Raw genomic sequence first — 22,079 nt, 5'->3', positions numbered from 1 at the left:
TCCTGCATACCCCACACTGGGGATGGAGCCTGCAACCTGGGCCTGTGCCCTGACCGGGAATCGAATCATGACCTCTTGGTTCATAGGCCGACACTCAACCACTGAGCCATGCTGGCTGGCTACTACCTTTTATATAAACTAAATATTCTGAAGACATTGATTGATGCTACCTTTGAATCACTGAAACTTAACAGCCACAAATGAATATACACAATGTATATATACAAACATACATACACAGTGTATGCGTACATGCAGACAGTATTGGACTGTCAGTTGGAGTTAAAATAACCAAAACCAATGAACAGCACCAACAAATCATATTTATTTTGGAAGTTCCTTCGCCAGGCACTTCGGATGAATGAGGACACAAGAATTCACAAGGTACTCGGATGATTTCAAATCTATTCCTTCCCCGATGACTGGCTTCTGAAGATGTCATCACAAGGTTCAAACGCATAGTATTTACAAAGCAATCTTGTGAGCAGTTCAGCTGTTCATCGCCAGAAAGTCTATTAGCGAAAATTACCAGGGGCACAGAGCCCTTCGCCCGGGAAAGCAGACAGGAGCTGGTCTTTAGAAGGCCACATGTACTCCAGTTAATAATAAAAACCCCCTTTTGTTAAAAACAGAACACCTCGCCATGATGTCGCTATTCTAAGATGCTATGTAATACTGAAAGCTATTTCTGATAGTGATTTGCCATCACTACATATGTTTGTCATTGCATTATAAAAGAAGAGTTCAAAACTTCAAATGAAGCTGTCATGCCACTCCATCTCCATAGCGCTCACACACATGGAAATAAAACCAGTTCCTTTGCTGTGTAAGTTTCCACCTGCGGAGGATAGTTATCCATTTCCATTGTCGAAGATTATGTTCCTTTGTTTCCCCAAATTTCAAAATTAAAATTAAGAATACTGTTACCGCTATCTTAAAATTAGACAGCATTTTGATTCTCTAGAGGCATTTACATCATCCAGACCCTTTCTAATTTTTAGATACAATGTCTGGCTTTTAATAAAAATTGTCCCAAGCAAACTAAGGGAACAACACAAAGGTAACAACAAAAACTAGCAACCGAAGTTTATCTAGGCGATCCCTATAGTGCAGGACTTCAGAAGTGCTCTAATGAATAAGTTCAAGGAAATAAAAGGTTGACGAAATAGATAAAAACTTAGAGCATTTCTCCAAAGAGTTGTAATCCATAAAAAAGTCTAGACTTGAAAAAGACAGTCACTAAAATTAAGAATGGAGTAGGTGGGTTTTTAAAATTTCATCCTAAAATGCAAATGCTACCTTTGAACAGCTCTACACTAATCCCCTGTAGAGGAAGTTTGTATGTTTGTATTCGTATCACCAAGAATAGGCATTCCCGCCCTGACCGGTTTGGCTCAGTGGATAGAGTGTTGGCCTGTGGACTAAAGGGTCCCAGGTTTGATTCCAGTCAAGGGCATGGACCTTGGTTTCGGGCACATCCCCAGTAGGAGGTGTGCAGGAGGCAGCTGATCGATGTTTCTCTCTCATCGATGTTTCTGACTCTCCATTCCTCTCCCTTCCTCTCTGTAAAAAATCAATAAAATATATTTAAAAAAAGAATAGGCATTCCCTATATGTAGTCATTCACTGCACATTCATGACTCATGATACTGCATGATATACATCCTTTTCAGTGAGTTTCTACATTTTCTCCAAAAGTTCACACAATTTTTATTTTCCTTCTGTAGTGACACATTATCTTCCCAAAGAGAATAAACGAGTCAGACTTCCTTCTGAAAGTTAATAATTTTCTCTAAGGTCTCAATCATTCTTTTCCTAAACTATACCAGATACGAAAATTCTATTACTAGGAAATTCTTCAGTTAAAAAAAGTTTAAAGGCAATTGCTTTATGAGAACAGTCACCTAAATTAATAATATGGGGTTAGTTTATATATATTCAGAAAGGAAGAAAACAATCACATTTGTGTCCACACTATACTCTGTGTTACAGGCAGGTAATCCAGTTGCTAAGAATTCAACAGCCCTTATGACATTAAAAGGAAATGTTCATGCAATTACTGACTTTATGGTCTTATTTCTTTTCCTGAGGGAAGTCAATAAAGAAAGAAAGGAAATAGACTTTTAACTCTATTGGCTTTAATATGGGCATTCTGTTTATTTTAATTGCTAATACTGTTTAAACATTCATCTCTTTTATCCCAAGACATGTATCCACATCCTATTCTTGATCAAATAATGGATTGATTCCATTTAATTTACTTAAACAGGCTAAGAAATGAGCAATAAATTAAGTTATTATTCCTTGAGCAGCTCCTGCCTTCTCCACTTTCTCCTGTTAATATGTTTCAATAAAAATATTCACAGTCATCATTCTCCTTGGTCCCGAGGTAGATTTCCCGCTAGTATATTGATGATGATAAGCCCTTCCCCTACTTTACCTCCACTCACTTGTCCAAAAGCGGGAGGCTAGCTACTACCTGCCCAATCTCTTCCTCTCTGGGAACCAATGAGAAGCATCTGGATGCATGCTCTCTGCATTTGCAGAAAAATCCGGGTTGGAGCTAGTGGTTTGGAATTCTCTACCTGCCCACTATGCCTCAGTCCTTGCCCCTTTCTTTCTTTTTAAAAGATCTTTATTGTTGAAAGTACTATAGATGTCCCCTTCTTCTCCCATTGACCCCTGATAACCCGTCCCCGCCCCCTGCCCCAGGCCTCCATCACCCTGTTGTCTGTGTCCATGGGTTATGCATATATGCGTACAAGTTCTTTGGTTGATCTCTTCCCACCCACCCACCCTCCCCTGCCTTCCCTCTGATATCTAACAGTCTGGTCCATGCTCATATGTCTCTGGATCTATTTTGTTCATCAGTTTATTTTGTTCATTCAATTCCACGTGAGTGCAATCATATGATACTTGTCTTTCTCTGACGGGCTTATTTCGCTTAGCATAACGCTCTCCAGGCCCCTCCAGGTGTCTCAGTCTACCCCCTTTCCTGATTCTTGCTCACCTGGTGAGCTAGAAGTTTGCCCCTCAAAGGACACTGCAGAAGCTGAGAGAGAAGGGCAGGCAAGAGCGACATTTGCAGGCACTGAAGGAGCAAGAGGAGAGGCCTGCAGCCTGGAAGAAGGAGGGCGTGTGCTTTGCTCCTGGGGGTCTGACATTTGGAAACACTGGTGGGAAAGCCCCGGGGAGCTGAGAGAGAGCGCAGGTCCACACTGAGCAAAGTAGAAGCACTGGGACCGTCACAGCAAGTTAAAGGAATGTTCCAAAGAGTTAAATCACTTTCCTGTGACAGCGGATGGTAGCATCAAGAGCCACCGACGGGCTCTGACCTGAGGGAGAACCGTGAAGATGCCTGGGGACGAGGGGACTGCATTGTCGGGAAGCACAGGGTAGATGTTCTCTTCAGGTCAGAGCTGATGGTAGGAGATCCTAGTACAGATTTGACCACCCAGAGTGCAAAGGTCACGATATTAAGGAGGCAGTAATGATGGTGCGTAACCATCAGAAGCAAATTGCCTGCGATGACTGGAAAGGACAGCAGTAGCTGAGTGGCAGCAGCTGAGTGAACCCTGAGAGGTCTCTGCAGACGGTTGAGAGAACATGGATTTCCTTCACCTGATGCCCTCCATGACTCTGAGCGCTTGAGGGACTCTCATCACTACCCCTAAGGGCAAGTCACTCCTTTTCAGGGGGATGGAAGTTCATCCCTGGCTTTCCAGATACGAACACCATCGCAATGTCCCACAAGGCACTCTGGGAAAGAAAGGGTTATTTACCATTGTTGGGGACCCCCTAGTGGGACTGCTTCCATGCTGTCATTGCGGGGGGTGGAAATGTCACCTAGCTATTGGCCTGGACACACAGGACAGCCTGGAATGACTTCCTTCAGGCAGTTCTTTCAAAACAGAATAGAGTCCCCAGTGAACTGGGAACCCTCTGGTCTACCAGCTGGCCGGTGAGGAGTTCACCTTGGAAACACTGTCAGTCTGTATCCCCACAAGTCCGACTCCACAAAAGTTTTTTGTTTTGGTTACTGTAATGGTTCCATTCCCATAGGAGGGTGAAGTATTTTATTTCTAAAATAATTAGAAATGGTTCATCTTTAGAAACTGGGAGTTCTTAAATATAACTGAGGTGTTAAACATAGGCTTTATGTCTCTGTCGCACAGAAACTGCAGTGACTACCAACAATTCACACAGGAATTAGTCTGTTTATAAAGTCATATTTTCATATTAACATAAATACTTATTTTCTACATATATTATGCAGTAATTAAAGTGACAGCTTGGGCAATATTAGGGCTCTGATTTAATTGAGGGATGTTTGCCTGATTGCAGAGTAGTCATTTTTTTTAAATGAAGTACTAATTAGCGTTGGCTTCCTGTCAAAATTGGCAATTAAGAAAGCTGTCAAAGTCAATCCTATTATTCATCTTGATAATGAAATTATTTGAACATCAAACAGGAATCTTCTATTAGCTTGAGGATGATGATTGTTGTTAACATTGCTCACAGGGATAATGTCATCAGTGACATTATCTCCCTAAATGCCTGCACTCGGAATTTGTGAAGCTTTGGAAGATTAAGTATGCGAGTGAGATTATTTTACAAATAATGTTTAATTTTCTTGAGTTGGTACATGTGACATATGTGGGAAATACACCATTGAGATTTCTATCTGTCTCTCCCTCTTCCTATCTGAAAAAGAAATTGTGTTACTTAATATTAAAATATTTGGAATATTCAAGGTTGATTTTAAATTTGTTTCCATCATATTCAGAGAAAATACTTGGCATGACATAACTCTTAAAAAATGTATTCAATGTTTTATTGTCCAGAATACGGAAAGACAATCCTGTTAAATGTTTGATGTGCCCTTAAAAATAGTGTGCTGTTCTTCACTTCATTGGAATGCTGTTAGGTCTCCTATATCCTTAGTGATTTTTTAGTCTAGTTGGTCCATCAAATACTGAGAGAATGGTATTAAAATATTTGACTGAATTTGTGGGTTTGTCTGTTTCTCCCTGAATGTCTATCATTATTCCTGTAAGTTGCAGCTGTGTTATCAAGTGCATGACAATACCAGGCTTAGGGTCTGTCTTCTTGTCATTATGATATAAACTTTTATGAATAATTATTTTCATCTTAATTTTTTTTAAAAAAATATAGTTTTATTGATTTCAGAGAGAGAGGAAGGGAAAGATAGAAACATTGAAGACAGAGAAACATCAATTGGCTGCCTCCTGCACACCCCCTACTGGGGATCAAGCCTGCAACCGGGCCTGTGCCCTGACCGGGAAAGGAACCAGTGACCTCCTGGTGCATGGATTGATGCTCAACCACTGAACCACACTGGCTGGGCTGTTTTCATCTTTTTAATATTAAGCTATGTGTGTCTTTATATTTTAAAATGAATATCTTAAAGACAGCACATTGTTGGTTCTTGGCTTTTTACCCAATCTGATCATCCTTGCCTTTTAATTAGGACGTACTGCTTACTGTTAATGATTATTTATGTCTGTGTACAAATCTTTAATCTTGCTATCTGTTTACTTTTGTTCCATTTCTCTCTCTCTCTTACCTTGTTTGGATTAATAAGTATTCTTATTCAATTTTATATCTTTTGTTGGCTTATTAGCTATAACACTTTAAAATTTTTTAGTGGTTCTTTTAAAGGTAATGGTACACATTATTAGCTACTTCCTTCTATCTCTAAATGATATTCTGCTACTTTACATACTGTAAAAGAATCCTATCAGATTTTCCTTTGTGTTTTGTGGTTTTTAGGTTTTCTTGATGGTAAGAACACTTAACACGAGGTCCACCCTCTTACATTACACGATCCATAATATTAACTACAGAAAAAATGTTGTAGGTTTGACCTTGAGAACTTCCTCTCATCTAGCAAAACGGAAATTTTGTGCTCACGGGGCAATGAGTTGTTCACTGGCTACCACGTCTTGTCTGTAAGGTTGCTCAGGCAGGTCTAGGGCAGTTGAGTCTACATCAAGATTGCTCCACGCTAAGGCAAGGCCTTGCTGTGGACCGGACCCACTGTTCCTAAGTCATGGTGGGAGCAGGCCTGGCTGTGGTTGTGCGGAGACTGTCCCCTTTGATCCTTGTGTGTGGCTCTTTCCCACCCTCTGTGGTGTCTTCCCACACGCCTGCTCAGCAGTGTTCTATCAACACTCCAGGGAGCCCCTGCAGATAACCGGAGTCTTTAGGAACCACTCCCCTTTGCACTTCTCGGCCTAGAACTTAAGGGCCTTGGCTTCCCTAACTCTCAGCTCCATCACTTCAGCTGGCGGCCAGGCCGCCTGCACCTGCTGCTGGCACCACAGCCGGACCCTCTCCAGGCAGGGCGCCGGGTGGCTCACCCACCTTGCTCATTTCCTGTTTAAGGATCACTCTTGGGTCCTGCCTCACGTTCAACAGCTTGAAAACCATCATGTATAGACTCTGTTTCATTCTTTAGTTATTTCCATCGGAGGGCTAAGTCTGGTTTCTATTTGCCTGTCTTGGCTGCAAGGAGAATTCCCCAGAATGCCTTTTATTAATGCTGCTGAAAGGTTATGTTATAGCTCAAAATAAACCCTGCAGATTTCTTAGGTGGAGAGAAGAGGAAAGAAAGAAGAAATGTGTTTATGCGGCTTCCTTTAAAGACTAGCGGGCCTTCAGGAGTTGGGGCCCCTCTAATAGACAATATGTAAGGTACATGACAATGACCTTGTAGCTTGGACTCGGTAGCATACAGGGATGTCTTTGTTCTTTTTAATGAACACCAGATAAGGGGAGACCTGGGTGTATCTGAGTGTATTTTAGAAGCCAGTTTAAACGTGACCAGTAGCAGGACGGCTCTGAAGGAGGAAGAGCACAGGATACAGTCATGGAACAGCATCTCTCAGATGAGCGCCTGCTCTTATCAAACACACCCACTGAGACGTAACATGTCCAAGGGCAGCGCACTGATAAACGCACGTGGGAAAACACATGCGAGTCCCTCCGGTCACCGGTCCAGTCACGCTTCAGTCAGACACGGGCACACCCCGACGTAAGCAAAACCCTACTCATGCTAAGAACACCGCCCTAACAAAGTGATGTCACGCCGAACCTCACCTGCGGGGCATGGGGAGCAGCTGTGTCACCCAAGTTTTATTCGAAAAGCACAGAGGAAATGTAATGACAGGGGAAGGAAAGAAACACTCCATTACGTGAGCTCTTCTCACGAGGAGGCGCAAAGCTAAGGGACGGGGAGGGTATCGGGGCTGAGCCCAAGTAGACTTTTTTTAAAATCCTCACCACCGAAGTAGACCAGTACCTGCATGCTGCCCGTGAACAGCGTGCCTGCCAACTGATTTCAACAGCACCTAGACTCTCCTGGCAAAACAGACAGAAAAGTCCAGGATATAATAAACAGTCACCCGTCAAACCAAAAATCAATACTATGACAACCTGAGTGAGAAAAAGAAATGAACCACCACCAATTAAATCCGCTGTGGGGATTAGCGGACCACCGTCCTAAGGCAGTTCTCCTAAAATTGCTTCAACATTCAGACGCACGTTTTCTTGAGTCAAATGAAAAAAAAATAGAATGCTCAGCAAAGAAATAGAAGTTATAAAAAAGAAACAAATGGAAAATATAGACGTGAAAACATATAAAACAAAAATAAAAGCCTCATGGGAGTTTTATTAGAGTGGAGATAACACAGGGTAAAAATAATTGCACCGAGGACAGAGAAATAGAGTTCACTCCATCTGAAATACAGAGAGAAAACACTGTAAAAGCCAAACATGAGCAGGCCTGGGTCCAGTGGGACAATAACAAAAGATACGACGTTTGTGTGTTGGAGTGCCAAAAAACGTTTAAAAAGGAAAAGAGCTAGAGGGACTAAAAGCATATTTGAAGAAGCAAAAGCAGAAAATGTCCCAAATTTGGCAAAAGGCACAAAGCTACAGTCCCAAGCAGATAAACAAACTATAAACACGATCAACCCAAGAAACTCATAGCAAGACACATTATACTTTCGGTAAATTAAGGCAAAGAAACAATCTAAAAAATTGCCCGAAAGACCACACTGCCCATAGAAAACTGCCAGCTGAATGACAACAGATTTTTCCTCTGTAACTCTGAGGCCAGAAGAAAGTGGCATAGTATTTTTCAAGTGATGGTGGTGCATGGTGGTGGGGGGCGGGGGGGGGGGAGAGCTGTGGCTGGTAAATTCTACTATAAAACTACACTTCCGTGATGGAGGGGAAGAAAAGATTCTCAGGTGAAGGGAAGCTAAAAGAACTTGCCTCTAGCATTCATACCCCTAAAGTCCGGCTACAGAAAGTCCTACAAACAGAAAGGGCAGGATAAAGTAGTCAACTTAGATCATCAAGAAGGAAAACAGCCCTAACCGGTTTGCTCAGTGGATAGAGCGTCGGCCTGCGGACTGAAGGGTCCCAGGATTGATTCCGGTCAAGGGCATGTACCTTGGTTGCAGGCACATCCCCAGTAGGGGGTGTGCAGGAGGCAGCTGATCAATATTTCTCTCTCATCGATGTTTCTAACTCTCTATCCCTCTCCCTTCCTCTCTGTAAAAAATCAAATATCTATCTATCTATCTATCTATCTATCTATCTATCTATCATCTATCTATCTATATCTATATCTATATCTATATCTATATCTATATCTATATCTATATCTATCTATCTATCTATCTATCTATCTATCTATCTATCTATCTATCTATAAAACAATGGAAAGATGAGCACATATAATAGATGACCCTTCCCGCGAGTTGTATTATCAGGTTTAATGCTTAAAACGGATACTCAACAAAACGTCGGCCTGCGGACTGAAGGGTCCCAGGTTCGATTCCGGTCAGGGGCATGTACCTGGGTTGCGGGCACATCCCCAGTAGGAGGTATGCAGGAGGCGGCTGATCGATGTTTCTCTCCCATCGATGTTTCTAACTCTTGCTCTCTCTCTCCCTTCCTCTCTGTAAAAAATCAATAAAATATATTAAAAAAAAAAAGTGGGAAAGGGAAAGGTAGCTAAATAGAAGATTTCCACATTTCACTTGACATTGGTATATGTTGTTACCAATGGACTGTCATAAGTATACCTATTATACTACATGTATGTGGATGTGTATCTGTTTATATATGTAAATATATGTTTATGCATGCATATATCTGCATATACATATATAGCTATGCATATACATATCAAGTCAGGTCTGGCTTTTAGCTTCATTGAGTGGAGGCCGCCTTCTGATCATGTTTCAGCTAACTAACCAAACTGTTGGGCACAATCCCTGTGCTATCACAATGAATCAAAAATCTCTACTTAACCGGCCCTTATCATTAATTCTGTCCTCATACAAGTTTATGTTTCTCCCACCCTGTCCCATACCCTTGAGGTCCCTACCCACCCACTGAGATGTGAACTCCATTGCACTTTGAAGTCATTTTCTCACTCAACCCAAGACAATGCAAGTCCTGTATCGTCCTGTATACAATGTCCAGAAACTGGTCCAAATTCCTAAAAAATGGCCATAATGAAACATTCTCAAAGATTTGAATAGGACTCACTTTACACTGTTTGTGCAGGTGACAAAAATGTCTGTTTCAATAATTGTGTCTAAAAATATCCAGTAAATTAAGGGTTATCTTCAGGTTGCCTAGCAACATTATTCATCTGAACATTCAGCTTCCTTATTTTGGTGCATTATGTTGTTCTTAAAGAATTAGAACTCTCCTGCCCAGCTTAATTAATTGGACAGACAAGCTACTTAGCCATGTTTCTATTGGTTTAGAAAGATCACTCCATCACTTAAAATATACGCGAGTCTATGAAATGCCTTGTAGTTAAAGTGCTCCAGGTTATACGTTGAATTGATGGCTGTTCAGATTTCCCCCTCCTAGTTTTACCTATTCAGATGTTTTCTGTAGTGAAATCCTACTATTTTACTTCACATGGATATTCATCCTTTCGTGAAAGAAAATTGTTTGCTGACTCTAATGGCATACTGAGAATTATGAAGACTTTCCTTCAGAAACGAATACTTTTCTCATAGAAATAATACGGTATTATAGCCAAAGTACTTATTCTTGTAGGAGGTATGGAAATGCTGCATTTACACAGAAAGCACACTTAGCTCAGCTTGTGCGACATTGCATTACAGTCATATCGGATTCGGCTTGCTATTTGTCCACGTGGAGATTGCCTGGGGAACTGAGGGCTCTGAGGTGTGAGAATGACTGGAAATATGAGTTACTGACTAGCTGTGAGAAACGTTAAGTTCAGCAGTTTCTCTAGGAGGAAAAAGAAATAACGGATATTTTCAGATTTTTGATCGAGGAACTATTTAATGACACTTCACATTATTCCTCTCAGTTTGTCATTCAGACATCTTCTAAAATCAATTTTAAATTGTCTATTTTATAGCATTTTTGTGAGGGTTTTGGGGCAGTAATTTCTTCTTCAACCGGCATTCAGTTCTCACAAATCAAGGAGAAATAAAATATACCTTCGAGTTGCATAATATATAAGTACCATTTTACATTTTGAACTTTGAATTATTTCCAAAATGATTCCTATTCACCACATACTTATCAGGGTCTAAATCAGAAGCAGAAAAATACCTGAGAATCTTGACGTCTGAGATGGAGACTGCTTTTCCCTGGAATCACAGCGCCTTGCAGAGGTGCTCGCTGTATGCAAAGACAAATGCGCGGACCATGAAGACAACTGCAATTAATGCTTCAAAAGTCTCTTTAAATTCAAGTTGCACCAAAAATCAGACGCTTCCATTGGATAAATATTCGGGCTTATCATTAATTGAGGACATTTCCAATGAAAAACATCCAACTCAGCCTTCCTCTTCCAAAACACGGACCTTCTGTCTTCAAAGATGAGTAAGAGTTACCGCAGATGCTTTCTTTGCTGAGTGTCCAAGGACTGAATTCCCAAGTAATGTTTATTCAGGCATTTTAAATAACCATCCCCAACTCTACCAGGACAAAAATGCAGGCCTTTGGCGGGGGGGGGGGGGGGTGGTCCAATTTGTGGAGGAGTCCGCCCCGGACAAGTAGTGGTAGCATCCGAGCATGGGTGGCGCAGACACCGCGGCTGTGGTAAAGAGTCCGTCACACCTTGATTCTCCTCCTGTCCACCCCAGGTGATACTTAGACTCGTGTTTCACAGGCTTACATCTTCATAAGAGTCAGTGGGGATGTCAGTGGGGATTCTCCTCCTGTCCACCCCAGGTGATACTTAGACTCGTGTTTCACAGGCTTACATCTTCATAAGAGTCAGTGGGGATGTCAGTGGGGATTCTCCTCCTGTCCACCCCAGGTGATACTTAGACTCGTGTTTCACAGGCTTACATCTTCATAAGAGTCAGTGGGGATGTTTGAGGCAAACAAAACACCCAGATGGCTGGAGCCTCCCAAATCTCACGAATGAGACTGTACAGGGAGAAATCGCCCCCTGGGGTTAGGGTGCATAATGCAGATGGTCTACAAGTGGTTCTTCTGCCCGAGTAAAGGTGAAACGGATGAGTGATCCCAGTGGTTCTAAGAGTGTGGTCCTTGGACCAGTAGCATCCGCATCGCCTGGGAAGTTACAATCGTCAGATCCTGGGCCCCTCCTGAACCTACTGAATCCAAATGTCCAAGCAGAGGGCCCAGAGTCTGTTTACACGTTCCCGCCACTGCACACGGACATCTGAGAACCACTGACACAGAACAAGCTTTAAAAAGGCGAACCACCCGGACGAATCCCGGGCTCCTGTGGAGTGGCCCGAGCTGGTCCTCTAGGGTCGCACTTGGACTTAGTTCACAGACTGCATGGTCCTGCGAAGGACTCTCTGCTTCCTGAACCACAGTAGGGCCTGTGCTTCATGCGAGTCAGTCAGCCTGATGCAACCAACTCGATTTCCTTGTTGAACTTTCTCTCTCGCCATAAAGATAGCGTTGCCCTTCCTTTCACAGTCAAGCTGGTGTCATGTTTTATTTCAACAGTTTGTTGCGTTGATTCCAATGTTGGGAAATTGGAATCACACACACTCATATATATATATATGTGTGTATATATATATATATATATATATATATATAAATATATATATATATGTGTGTGTATATATATATATATACACACACACATACATAATATACACATATATATTTCCTACATATTTTATGTGTATATAAAATATGCACTGGAAAAATAACCATTCTATTCTATTTAGAATATTCTGTTCTAAATGTAGGGCCATCAGCATACAGAGGAGCGCCGTCCCTGCAAACTCAGTGTGTCCCGTGATGCAAGTGAGTTCACGGCGTCCTGACTCAGGAAAGAAGACAGACAGGCAAATACGCGAATGTGTTTCATATCAGAACTGGACTCTCATGTCAGCCCAGGGACCAGACTATTTTATTTCCATTTTCTTCCATTTTGTTTCTTTGTTGTTGCCCTTTGACCCCAGTTCACTGAAAAACAAAATCACCATCGTCAACCGGGCTCCGGCAATCAGCGTGAAAAGCAGTCGTTCTGCTTTTCCTCGGAGATTTCCAGAACAGGCTCTTTTAAGACAGTGAGTTAGTGTTTTCTCAATGTGATACTGTCAACCGAAGTTCAGAAGTCGTTACTTTCAACATACTTTAATAGCTTTTTTCCCCCTGCAGGTTTATTTTCGAATGACATTATTTTTATGAGGTTCCATTAAAACAGCAATAATTGTCTTAAAGAGAACACAAGCTTGGAATGTTTGAAAGCCCTGAGCTGGGAAGGCAAGTCAGCGCTGAGCGACCTCAGAAGCTAATTACTGTCCTCGCACAGTGGCGTGGGGCCGGCCACGCGTGGAAGAAACTAACAGGATGATGGACTCGTCGCAACATCACTCTGGGGCTTCACCAAGTGCCACGTCCCCGCACGCTTACTGCTCATTCGGCCGAGAGACCCTATTCTCCTCACGTGTTTTGTGTCACTGATTCTGTATATTTAAAAACACATGGAAAAATAATTACACATTATGTCCGTTCTTTTTGGAAAATTTTAAAGAATCTAAATTGCTATTTAATTAAAAATAAAAACCTGCTAAGGATCACATCTACAATAAATCACACTGTTTATATGAAATTTCTTAACAAAAACTGCTAACAAAATTAAATAATGCCCTTGTCTTTGATAAATACGAGATTGTCTATTCACACCCAAGTTTTTGCCCAATCTTTCTTTTTCTCACACAATTTCCTAGCTGTAACATGAGCATGCTTTGTTTTCATTCATAAACATGCTCAGTGTCATGAGATTAAGATTTGAAAATTCATGGTTGAGGCTGATTAAAACAATTATTTTCGTGCACTGGGACTCAGACAGAATCAACTTGTTGTGACATCTGAGACTCCAAATGTGGTTGTCATTTTGTGCGGGTGCATCTGGGCTGAGCTTTCGTTTGATTTATTGAACATCAGGTCCAATAGACAACCTACCGAAATCACTTGTCTCGATCTATCAGACGGAACACTGCTCTGCCCAGAATCTGCACAGAAGAATACTTTATTAGGGTGACTAACTGAAATGCCTCCTTTCATAGCATCAGGAGCGATACCTGGCCTGAATGGGTGCCATCAATTATAGTACTTTGCAGAAATGTGTTTTGGTAGTTTGGAGGAGAAGAAATTTTAAATGACACGCCAGAAAAATATTTCACCAATTTTCTAATTATTTAAATTGCAATCTTTGAAGCTAGATTTCAAACAGCATAATCAGGAGATGTTTTATGCATGGCCATTGAGTGTTATGTGATACACTAGAACAGCTAATCCTCAAAGTTCAAGATAGGAGTGGGACACCATTTTCCTGCCAAAGGTATTTGTATATTTGTAACATCATTCGTGGGTCATACAAAATTATCAACTTAAACATTAGCCTGCTACATTTGGTCAAACGTTTAATTAACTCGCCCCTAATGCCTTGGCAGGGCCAGACCAAATGATTTCTCTGGCCTTATATGGCCCGCGGGCCAGACGTTCCCCACCCCTGGTTTATGACAAAGAGCACCTTAAGACATAAAAAAAGACATTAAAAAATCACAAAATATCTTCCACACGTGTTGTGACAGCCCCTCAATAGATTATCACCATAGTTTATGGGGAAAAAAATGATTCCCGAACAGTCTATTGCTGACAAGTAGCGGTATCTCCATTCTGGCCGGGTACCCTTGACAAAGCCAAGAACTGTCTCAAGTAAAAAACATGATACAAGGGCAAAGGAACCCCACGCCCCTGACGGTGAAGAGAACAGTCATCACCTTGGAATGGTGGGCAGTCGTGTCCTCTGAGTCCATCAGACCCCACCTGGGGGACAGGCTCCCTGTGCTAACACAGGTCAGTGGCTGACCAGATGGGAGGTACCTCTGGACCCGGAATTGTGCTGTGAGTGATCTCAGGAGATACTGTTCCCATCAGAGAAAAAGAAATTCCTCCTTCCATTCCTTGTAGGAAACTCAAGCTCCATTATCATCTCGGGCCTACCTCATCCATGGGGTCAGTCAGTCATTGACCGAATGTGGTTATATGGCACATGACTGTATACAGAAAATCCCAGTATATAATTCAAACAAGTCATTATGGTGGCACAAGCTTGGTATATTTGACCGGTTTAAACTGACGAATGGACTTTTAAAATTGAGAAATGTATTTTTTTTTGGTTAATACTCCCCCAAGAATATTTTTCCCATTGATTTTTAGAGAGAATGGAAGGAAGGGAGAGAGAGAAGAGAAGAGAGAGAGAGACACTAATGTGAGAGAGACACATGAACTGGTTGCCTCCTGCACATGCTCCAACTGGGGCCTGGGATGGGGCTTGCAAGCGAGGTATGTGCCCTTGACTGAACTCGAACCCGAGACCCTTCAGTCTGCGGGCCGGTGCTCTAACCACCGAGCAAAACTGGCCAGGGCAAGAGAAAATGTATATTATTTATGTTCCCCCACCCCAAGTTATTTCATAGGCTTAGAACAAAAATGTCATATTGTTCAAGGAATTAGGAAACTATTTGAAGTTTTTCAAAATGTTCCATTGAGGAAGCAGGTCTATTCCTCCTAAGTGAGAAGGTTCTCTTCATATAACACTAATTCCACGTTGACTTCAGTTCTATTACGTGGTAAGACGGTTCGTTTCTGACCTGGTCTTACACAGTGAGATGATTGCTCCGGAGGTAAGAGCCAAGCGGGAGGAAAGGCCTCCTGGAAAGCGGCCCTCCATGGGCAGGACCCAACTAACCAAGTCCCGGATGCAGAACAAGATCACAGCCTTCACCTCCAAGAGCCCTGATCTCCACAGCAGCAAACCATCTCCCTCTCACAGTCACCACACTCGGCTCCTCGCGCACGACACCAGGAAGGCAAATCTAAGGCTGGTCCCTGAGCGAGGAACATTAATGGTTGTGCATGACCCAGTGATGGATTCGGCCTCAGTTTACCTTGTACGTTGAGTGCGCGCGCAGTCTCTGTGGGGGTGGATGGAATTCCAGCAAGGATTCTTACCAGAATGCTGCCCTTGTTCAGAAACCATTGGTGCCACTGACACAAACATGCCGTAAACTTAGGTCAAAATCCTAAGGGAAATCGTCTGCATCATGCACATACATATTAGGTCGCATCTATCGAATTAACGTGTCCTGTTTGGTACACTTGGCTGTCTAGATGTAGGTTCCCCATCACAGACTCCATAACTTCAGTCATACAGCACGGTGCCTGAGCCCAGCACCCAATTTCTTGTTCACTCACCCAAAAGGTAATACTAGATTCCTAAAGTTAATGTACAATGCGATTTCCTAAATATAGATATAAGAAGCCAGCAAAGTAGAGAAGCAGGGTGGGAATAAACATTCAATATTCAGAAACTGTCAGTGTACAGTATCTGCAGTCCCTTTAAGCTGTGTCATCAGTTCCTCTAAGAAGATTCTAACCGCACCGGGTCAGCTGTCCCTTCTGCGTGCGTACAGACACGCGCATCCCTGCTGTCACACCCTCTAGTCACACAGCGTTGCAGGTGTCGCACTGTCCCATCACAAGAAGCACTGAGGGCTGTGCTGTATTTTTCTCGGGCACACGAGGCCTCAAAGTCAGTGGCCCTTCAATGATCAGGACTTCCCTGCCTTCCCTCATGAGGCTACTTTAGCTGGTAACCACTCTAAGAGCAGCCTCTGCATTTTTTTAAAAAGTACATATTGCAATTAAATGGTTGACATTAAACAAATCAACATTTAATTGCAATTCCGTACTTTTTTAAAAAAGAGCATTATAGAAAACAGAGAAAAATATTTGGCTACCAACTTCACTGATAAATGTTTTCCTAGCAAGAACTTGCTGAAGTGCTTTGCTTTTTTTTTTTTTTTTTTTTTTTTTTTTTTACTAGCCAGCTTTTAAAAAACGGTCTTTCTTAAACTTTTCTGGTTAGCACACTTCCAACATGGATTTTGATGTCATCTTCCCCCTGAAAATATGAGGTGCTTGCCTCTCTTCCCCTTGCAGAGTAAACTCCTGGCTATTTATGTGGAAGCAATTTCAGCTGCTGTTTAATCGCAGAGAATTTCGTGTATCTCTGGGGGGAAAATGCAAGTCAGCAGATAACTTGGGTTCTCGGTCCTTTTTTTTTTTGTTTAATATATTTTTATTGATTTTTTACAGAGAGGAAGGGAGAGAGAGATAGAGAGTTAGAAACATCGATGAGAGAGAAACATCGATCAGCTGCCTCCTGCACATCTCCCACTGGGGATGTGCCCGCAACCCAGGTACATGCCCCCGACCGGAATCGAACCTGGGACCCTTCAGTCCGCAGGCCGATGCTCTATCCACCGAGCCAAACCGGTTTTGGCGGGTTCTCGGTCCTTGATCTATGGCAAGAGCAAAGCTGCTGACCGATTGTAGGGGCATCTGTTCTGCACAATCACGCTGACTGTCTGCGGGGAAGACGGGTTTTTTCTATAGGGAGTCTGTGCACACAGCCCTCCTATGAACCAGGTCCCATAGTGTAGCCGAACATCATAAAGTAGAAGAAGTGTGAGTTTCCTAGATTCTCATTATTTAAAAATATCAATAGCTTAAGACTCAATCTTAAGTTTTATTATCTACTTTGCAAGTATATGGGTTGTAGCCAATTTCAGGCAATAAAATATATTTAGAAAAATATAGTGCAGGTATTTTATTTTATTATTATTGTATTTTTAATCCTCCCCAAAGGATATGGTCACTGACTTTTTAGAGATAAGAAGGTGGGGGGGAGAAAGAGGGAGGGAGGGAGGGAGGGAGGGAGAGAGAGAGAGAGAGAGAGAGAGAGAGAGAGAGAGAGAGAGAAACATCATTCAGTTGCCCCCTGCCCCAGCCAGGACTGAATACACAACCGAGGCCTGTGCCCTGACTGGGAATCAAACTGGCAGCCTTTGGCACATGGGGTGATGCCCGGCCAACGGAGCCGCTCCGCCGGGGCTCCCTGCATGTCTTAGATATTCAGTAAGCACCGCCTTGCCATGTCCTGGCCGGCTGGCCCCTCTTCAGTGACCGTGACCTGTGACCATCTCCCTCGCGGGGCGCAGCTCAGCTTCTGAGGGTCTCAGAGCTGATTAGGCGAGTGGATGTGACGGGAGGGAGGGGAGGCGTCCAGAGTCTGGCTCCTCCAGTGTTAATGTTACAAAGTCAATGGCATGGATGTGCATTCGTCATATTTAAACTAACAAACCATTGAAACCTGACTGTTGAGAGTTGTAAAATAATATGCAATTTCAAAAATACATTGAGGGGAAAAGAGCAATGAAAGTTCCAGAAGCCACGATACATGTTGATTTAAACTGGTGGTTTCTGTAACCAGGAATATGACCAACTGTGTGTGCAAAAAAGTGCTTCTGAGTACATAATACCCGAAAGTGCCGGGTAACATGAAATGAACGTGACGTAGATGAGGTGGCCATCCCCCCTCCACCCCCCCGTTCTCCCCATGGAGGAAGGGGCGCACAGGGGACGTGGCTGCACTGTGGAGCCACAGAGGGGAGAGAGCAGGAGCCCAGGCAGCAAACGGGTCTGATAGGATCTAATGGTCAAAACAAGCAAACAAACAAACTAGACACAGACTCACAGATACAGACAACAGATGACATGTTGTTGACATGTTGGTGTGTGTTTTCCTCTTACTGTTTGCTCAGGCTGTTCTAGGGAGGGGTGAGTTTGTTGGTCTTCTAGGGAGGGGTGAGTTTGTTGGTCTCCTAGGGAGGGGTGAGTTTGTTGGTCGTCCAGAAGACTTTGCTTCTGTCTTTGTGAACTTTCTCTCATGTGTCCGCTTTTTAGGTTCACCGACTTCTGCTCTGTATTCCTTCCTCCCCAGCACTCACCAGGGTTCATGCTCCTTTTCCTTCACTGGCTCCGTAACGTAGACGTGCAGGTCCCGCCTTTAGAAGCGTGAGTAGTGTTTATCGTTCCTCTGAGAGCTGCCTCGCCCGAGCACCCCAGGGACATGTTGCTGAGCAGACACAGGGACGAGGCTGTGTGATGAGGTGTTTTCTTTTAAATATGTTGTTACTGATTTCAGAGAGGGAGGGAGGGAGAGCCCCAGGCCTCCACCACCCCGTTGTCTGTGTCCATGGGTTATGCATGTGTGTCCATGGGTTATGCATGTGTGTCCATGGGTTATGTGTGTCCGTGGGTTATGCATGTGTGTCCATGGGTTATGTATGTGTGTCCATGGGTTACGCATATGTGTCCATGGGTTATGTATGTGTGTTCATGGGTTATGTGTGTCCATGGGTTACGCATGTGTGTCCATGGGTTACGCATGTGTGTCCATGGGTTATGTATGTGTGTCCATGGGTTATGTATGTGTCCATGGGTTATGTGTGTCCATGGGTTATACATGTGTGTCCATGGGTTATGCATGTGTGCCTACTAGTTCTTTGGCTAATCTCTTCCCACCAACCTATACCCGCTTCCTTCTGAGATTTGACAATCTGTTCCTTTCATCATCATGTTCTAAAAAACAAAATGGCAAATGCCATTTTTACTCCAGTCATTATAACATTTTTGCACAGAATATATTCAGGTTAGGACCCCAAGCTTCAAGAAATTACACTGAAAGTGAAGATGGAAGTTCCCAGGGTGAGTCGCACAGAGCCGTCAGTGGGGGCGATACAACCCTGAACTAAATCAAACCCGCAGTCTCCCCACACGGGTCGTAACGTCGGGAAAGGGGGAAGGAACGAGGAAGGGGCTGCACCTGCAGGCTGCCCTCCGGAGAATTTCTCACATAGAATCGGACCTGCATTTATTGACGCAGACTCCCTCCCGCCTTCGCCCTGGGCGGTACTGTAACTCGGTCGCTGCTCAGAGTCACCGCTGTGTGTGCGAGCGCTTCGCTGGCTCCGTGTCTAACACCGGCGTCCACGTGGAGGAAGCAAACCTGCCGTCAGCGAGCAAACAAAAGCGATTTCTCTGGAAAGCTAGTCATTAATTCGGATTGGATCTAGCAGCTACTGCTTACAGATTAAGCTGTCAACTAATAGATAATTCTATTGTCTGTGCCCTCCTGGCAGCAGCTTCCCCAACATCAAAGTGCCTCATTTGAAGGAACCGATTTTCCAGTTAGAAAGTAAGTCACACGGGAGTGCCTGTAGCAGCGGCGGGGTTATCTGGTTTTTGGGTTTTTTGGAAACTTTTACTCTTACGGGGTGCGGGACCTGTTTCCTGCCCAGGCCATTTGTATTGGCAACAATCACAGATCGTCTTAAATGTTCATAACATCATCCGAGGGCCATACAGAGTCCTCTGGCCCCTGGGCCGGAACCACCGGGGCGGGGAGCCCTGAGCCGTAGCTGCCGCAGCTCTAAGCTCGGAGCAGACAAGGCCCGGGATGGACACGGCCCAGGGGACCGGTGAGAGGTGTGTCCCTCCCCCTCCTGTGAGCTTCCCCTCCCGGAGCGCGGCCGGTCTCACAGGAAGCCCAGCGGCAGGGGAGGGAGGGGCTGCTGAAATACACTGCAAGAGACCAACCAGAGGACTTGTCTGCACATGTGAGCCAAACCAATGGGCACGGACAACGGGGATGAGAGCGTGAGTGTGGGGGGCGGTTGGGGGTTGCTGGGGGGATGAGGACACATGTGTAATACCTTAACCAATAAAGAAATTAAAAAAATAAATAAATACACTGAGCCCTCCCTTCTGGCTCCAGCGCCCACAGGTGAACCTGGTTAACCAGAGCCGCCCTGTTGGGTTTCATCAGAGACTAAATGACACGGGGGAGGAAGCGCCAGCTCCAGCCAGCGCCAGCCTCCCCCTGGGAGCAGGGAAGTACCAATCCCCAAAGGGGAAAATGGAGGCTATCAAAATGATTTAGTGGGAAGGCTTCAAACTGCAATTTAAAAATGAATGCATGGGGCCTGGTGGAACCTCTACTCAGCGAACCAACTAGAAAAGCATTATAATGAACTGTCGGCATAGAAAGATGGATGGAGCTTCTCACCCGTCTTTTCTGTTAAAAGATGGTTGCCAATAGAAGCGTTAAGGTACCTCGTGCTCTGATACGGATTAAAACCAGAAATGATCTCCACATTGCCAGCGATTTCTGAAGAAAAACATCATTTATATGCAGCATATCGGAAATAAGACGCACAATGTACTCTGAAAGTAAATCATCTTTACTTGAACCAAAAATAAAAGATTAAAGGGACGAAACCCATCATTTCTCAAGTTATCAGTCTACACTATCATGAATAATATATGCTAGGAGCTAACATTCCAATGTCAACATATGGAGGCAGATCACAGAGGAATTTTAGATTTTGGTGAAAATACTCTGTATGATAATATAATTATTTGTGTCATTACACTTTTTCAAAACCCCTAGAATGTACAACAATGTATCTTAAGAATGAAACTTAAGATAAACCATGACCTTCGGGTGATAATGACACGTCAATGTAGGTTCATCGATAGTAACAAGGTACCACCCTGGTTGGGGGTGTCGACATGGGGAAGGCTGTGCAGGTGTGGGGCAGGGGTGTGTGGGAAATCTCTGTTCCTCCTTTCCAAGTTTGCTGTAACCTAAAACTACTCTAGAAATGAAGTAGACAAGTGTTTTTAAATGTAAAGAGGAAAATTAAGTGGTTAAGCAGCTTTGGAGGCCTAACATTTAATATGTGTATGTCCACATATGTGCACATACCCACATAATTTACATACCACAATTCATCACTGGTAAATCCTGTGAATTAAAAAAAAAAAAATCCTGTGAATTTTTGGGACTTTCTGAGCATTTCCATGTGAGACCAGGTGTGAACTCATGGATGCCAAGAATTCACCATCACGAGTCTGAGTAGTTAAATCCATAATGGCTTTCCATTCCTAGATAGAGATGCTGTAGGTATCTCCACCTTTCCAGTGGTAAAAGTGACTCTACTTTTGTAATGGAAGGCAGCTCTCAGCTACTGAGAGTGGCATTTAGGTTCTGAATTTCAACCCTATCACTTGCTAGTTGTGTACAATTGTTTAAGTAACTAATGTACCTGACATTCAGTCTTTTCATCTATAGTGAGGATCAACAGGACCCTCGTTCGATGTTGTTATAATAAAAACAGCTAAGAATGACTGAGGACCACCCATGGGCACAGCGCCTTGCCTCGCACGCATTCTACATAACCCTCAAAGCCATCCTCTGGAGTCATGATTGGCCCTTTTATGGCCAATGGGAGACCTGAGAGCTAGTGAGAGTAAGTCATTTGCCCAAAGTCACACAAAGATTTTGGTCCTTTTCCCATTTGTCCTGGAGTATACCTTGAGGTGCTAAAAATAAGTGGATCTTATTTCTGTTACTTTTCTAAATCATCTAATTCCAAATCATCATATTTATTTAAAAAGACTATGACATATATATGTAGCAACACAGTCTTGTTTCAATTTCTCTTGCCTGAAAAAACACACCTTTATTTTGCGTACATGTATGAGTGTGCCTGTGTGTTTTGTGTGTGAGTGTATATGTGTGTGCATGTGTGTGCATATAAATATGTATATGAGTGTGCAAATACATGATCATG

This window comes from Myotis myotis, unplaced genomic scaffold, assembly GCF_014108235.1.
Source record: "Myotis myotis isolate mMyoMyo1 unplaced genomic scaffold, mMyoMyo1.p scaffold_m19_p_21, whole genome shotgun sequence".
NCBI classification, from domain to species: Eukaryota; Metazoa; Chordata; class Mammalia; order Chiroptera; family Vespertilionidae; genus Myotis; species Myotis myotis.
This window is presented reverse-complemented; position numbering follows the sequence as displayed.